General features: G+C 35.5%; 1 long non-coding RNA gene across 1 annotated transcript; it reads right to left on the bottom strand.

Moving 5' to 3' along the window:
• Window positions 1-1,485: 1,485 nt before the first annotated feature.
• On the bottom strand, window positions 1,486-3,415 carry LOC143279782 (uncharacterized). Its single transcript, XR_013054950.1, has 2 exons — window positions 3,196-3,415; window positions 1,486-2,696 (listed from the first exon to the last, which is right to left on the bottom strand). It is a non-coding gene; the product is annotated as an uncharacterized LOC143279782 (long non-coding RNA).
• Between the last annotated feature and the right edge of the window lie 1,342 nt (window positions 3,416-4,757).

Here is a 4,757-nt window from a genome sequence, read left to right on the forward strand (position 1 = left end):
TGAAAATGGAAAGGATAATGTATGTCATCCCCGAACATCATTTGTCAGTATCAATACAAAGCTTGTGCATGCATACAAACACACAAAATCTGTGCATACATGTGCCATGCTCTCAAAAAGTTGTTAATGTCGCTTTGCAAAATGTGCTTGAATAAACAGTGTTTTATTATTTGTTACATACAGCAAATAGATTTGTAATTCCTCAGTACAAATAACATGATTTAAAAAAAAAAATTTTTTTCATGTTCATCCTGAAAGATTTTTTTCCAACCCATTTTATAACTGTATGGTGCCATTTTGACCACTTCATGGTATGTAATTTAGGATGCAAATCAAGTATTTGTTTGGTATGAAAAGTCAGCACATGCTTTGTGTGTGAAAATTTGTGATTTGGTTATAATTTATATTATTTTAACTTAATTTTTGTGTTTTTTTATTAACATGTATCTTTAACAAGAGACTGAGATACTAGCTCCCCTGACACATTTATAATCTACAACTACTAATTTATCTTTCAGTATGTGTGTGCATGTGTGTGTGTGCATGCCTACTTGTATACTTTTTAGCTCGTGTGTTCACATGCGCGAGTCTATGTAATAACCCTGAGTTTCAGCTGAGTTGTCTGTGTGTCACTGTGTGTGCATGCACGTGTGTGTGTGTGTGTGTGTGTGTGTTGTAAACTTTAACAAAATAATTTTATCTGAAAATGCTTTGTCTGTCAATACCAAATTTGGATTGAACATTACGAAATAAATATACTTTCCACTCATACCAGTTATAGATTGTGTCTTCCAGATTAATCCACATTTCTGGATTGCTGCTGCTTGTATGCATGAAGTGCTCACAAATATGTCAAATAAGCCACCTGACAATTGTTGCACCAACTGATCAGGCATGAAAGTTTCAGTTTCAGTTTCAGTAGCTCAAGGAGGCGTCACTGCGTTCGGACAAATCCATATACGCTACACCACATCTGCCAAGCAGATGCCTGACCAGCAGCGTAACCCAACGCGCTTAGTCAGGCCTTGAGATGAAAACGTAGCCTATACCATATTTCATAAAAATGCTCAATTTCTTTTGAAATAATGGGGCTCACAAGCACTCATCTGCATGAACATTCTTACTAGCATGTGCACTGTAACTTGGGACTACAACTACAATGAATAATCCACTCAGAGGATGCCATTCTTTTTATAAAATTAAAAAACCACAAAAAAACAAAACAAAAAACACCAACCAACCAAATAAGCAAAACCCACAAAAAACACCAACCAACCAAACAACAACAACAAGAAAACAACAAACAAATGAGCATAAAATAAAACCTAACTGCCTTCATTTATAGAGCCTGCAAACAGCAGAACTCATAAACAAATCTGTAAACCAAATTAAGAAAAGGCCCATCATCATCAAAGAAAACACAGGATGTAGATTTAAACATAATCTGGAGCACAACAACCAAAAAGGAAACACATAGCAACACATTTTTTTTTTTTTTGTACACTTTTAATTGCATAAAGAAAGCCATATGAACACCTCACAAGCTCATACTTTTTGTGTTTGGTCCATTTCATCAATGAAGTTGGTCTGATGCTCAAAGAAAAATAATACACATATTAGTACAAAAAACATTCAAAAATTAAAACAGTAAGAAAGAACTCAAATTGTGATTGAAGTGTAACTCACTCCCAGGAGAAAAAAAATCAATTTCACTGGAAGATTTATTGAAATCCAGAAGAAAAACAACTTTACGAATGTAGTTGCATTCATAGTAAACAAACATGCTGGAATGTGAATATATGAACCAGTAATGTCAAAAATAAGAATATTGTGTAACTGCTAATGAGCTAAAAATCTACTGTGTGTCTCTATACCCCAAGCTTATCTCTTCTTTTACTTTCAGTTAAGCTCTAATACAATAAAATACTCATTCCATTCACTGTCAACTCTGCCTTGCTTTCACAACTAGAATCAACCATCCTTCTATATCAGTTCATTAACTGCATTATTTGTGATTGCATTCTGTTTCTGAATAAAGAGTTGAAACATTTAAACAAATAAATAAGAACCAAAACAGCCAAAGAGCAATCTTTCTTTAAAAATCACTTTCCATTTTCTCAACAAAAAACACACACAAAAAAGAAACAGTATTTTGTGCAAGCACCAACAAACTATGACTACTGACCTCTGAAAAAACATGTCAGTTCACATTATTCAATGACCCTTTATCCCTTACATGGGAATCAACAACGTTCTTGTATAACCTGTCATTCATTAAAATCACCATTTTTCAAATTTCAACATTCATCTATCCTTGGATAAACATTTCAACATTCCCCACCTTTCCTCTCCCGACCCCCACCCCATAGAAGACAGTTTTCTATAATACTTTGTTTATGTGTTATAAAGCCAACAATCAAACTTGTTGCTTTGAGAGAAACATTAACAACACTTCTGAAAGACTACCTGTCCTGCGTAATGATTATAACAATGTGTAGATACACAATATAAAATCATATGTAAATGGTTTGCAGCAGCAAGGTATGTACATGTACGCAAGCACTGACACATGCAACAGACACAGTCCTGGCAGCCTATTCGTCAGCTTCTTTCTTGCCGTACTTGAGGATTCTTGTGAACTCCATGTAGTCAAAGTTACCCCTCTTGATCGGTGCATCGCGGAACATTTCATCAACCTGAAAAAGAAGGGGGGAAAAAAAGAGAGGAAATCAGCAACTGTTCCTCATTTTCACACTTACTGTGTTTGGAGAAATGAATCTTGTTTTAAGTCACTGAAACACACACACACACATACACAAAAAAAAAGCCAAATAAAGCCCATACATGCTCACATAAATAACCCCCCACGCCCCAAAAATAAATCCTGCAGTTTAAATGTTAAGAAAGGCAATAGCGGTCTTAGAAGAGTACAAATGCTGCACAGGACATTTTTGTTTTAACTATCATCGACGTACATACATACGTACGTATCCATGAGGATTACTGCACACCATTACTCCAATGCTATCAATGCACATGCACACCAACTTCATAAGTGCACTGACTGATAATCATATGCAGATACATATTGTACGCTCACTGTGTGATTACATTTCTGAATTTCCATGAAACAATCCCGAACATGAGAACAGGGCAGTCGGACTGACAGACAAACAAGGCAGCCTGAATCCTCACCTCATCATCTGTGAACCTGTCACCCATGGTGGTCAACAACTCTCGCAATCTGTCCTCCTGAATGAAACCTGCACACACACACAATGTCATTCCCTACAATGTCAAGGCAAACTCTTCCTGCATTCTGGAAAACTAATGATTTGGGAGATAAAAAAAAAGAAAAAAAAAAAGAAAAAAAAAAAAGAAAAAGAAAAAAAGCCCCAGACTCCAAATTCCAACTGATGATTTGGGTGATTTAACAAAACAAAAACAAAAAAACACACACACATACACACACACATACAAAAATACATACCTAACCATTAACTACGTAACTTATGATATACCCATTTGTTTATGATTGCTCCAGTTGCTGACATACGACTTGCCCTGATCGTTTTGTAAACAAACCATTTAAAAACATATACACTCCTGAAACTGTGAAAGTATTAGTACATTTCTATCTGTTTGGCATATACATAAAATCCTCATCTTTCTTCAAAAGTGTAAGCTTATCAATCAGAAAGCACTGCACATTTTTTCTGTCCCATCCACACACAGGAGAGCTGATTGCTGCCCTTGGACTGTTGAAAGCCCAATCAGATCTGGCTCAGAATAACTTGATGTTGGTTTCAGGTAGGAAATATTAACACTGAAGTGCAAGTGTGTGGAAGTTGAGGCCACACATATCTACATCACACTAATATCCACAATCCACAATATCAAGATACTCAAAGTCAAAAAGACCAACTGTGTGGGGCTTATTTATAAACTGATTAAAAAAAAAACCTTATTGTTTTGATATACAAAATCCTTGATTTCAAATCACAGATGAGTCTGATCATTATCTGAGTTTATCAGCAGTCTGTAATTTGAAGAGGTATTGATACACAGTCTGCGACTGGCTGCTAGTTACCATGCGGTTGACTGCAAATGCAGCAGTTTTGATGGACAGACTTTATACTTCAAAGCAGATTTAAAAACATGATGCTAAATCTTTTTCTTCTTTATTTTTAATGTGGTAAATTAGAAGGAGAAATTAATATAATTAAAAAAAAAAAGAAAAAAAAAAGGAAACAAAGTATACATTGGAAACGAAATATAAACAAACAAAACATAAACAAACAACTGGCCATAATGTAAGCAAACAAATGATATTATTATTAACTCTTTCCATACGAACGGCGAAAGCGACGACGTTAACAGCGTTTCACCCCAATTACCATCATCAAAATATTGCAAGCGGAAGGCTCTTATACTGAAGACGTGAATGTTGACAAAGAATACCACAATTCTGACGACGTAAGCTAAAGGTTGGGGTCATTCAGACACCCACTGGACATCCGAGGGGTCTGTGTACAGGAGAAGAGAGGGCTGGCCGTATTGAGTGAGTTAATCAGGAGAGGACAAATATTTCCCAGTTATGTTAGGTAGAATTCTGTTAACTTAAGACTTTTTCAAAATCTGATTATCTCCCATTCTTGCCATGCCAAACTACTGTAAACATTATCTCAAATTATCAAAGGGAAATATTTCACAGGGAATCAGCTTGAAAACAGAAATGGACAAAACAGGTTTGGAAC

The sequence above is a fragment of the Babylonia areolata genome, chromosome 3 (assembly GCF_041734735.1).
Source record: "Babylonia areolata isolate BAREFJ2019XMU chromosome 3, ASM4173473v1, whole genome shotgun sequence".
Taxonomy (NCBI): domain Eukaryota; kingdom Metazoa; phylum Mollusca; class Gastropoda; order Neogastropoda; family Buccinidae; genus Babylonia; species Babylonia areolata.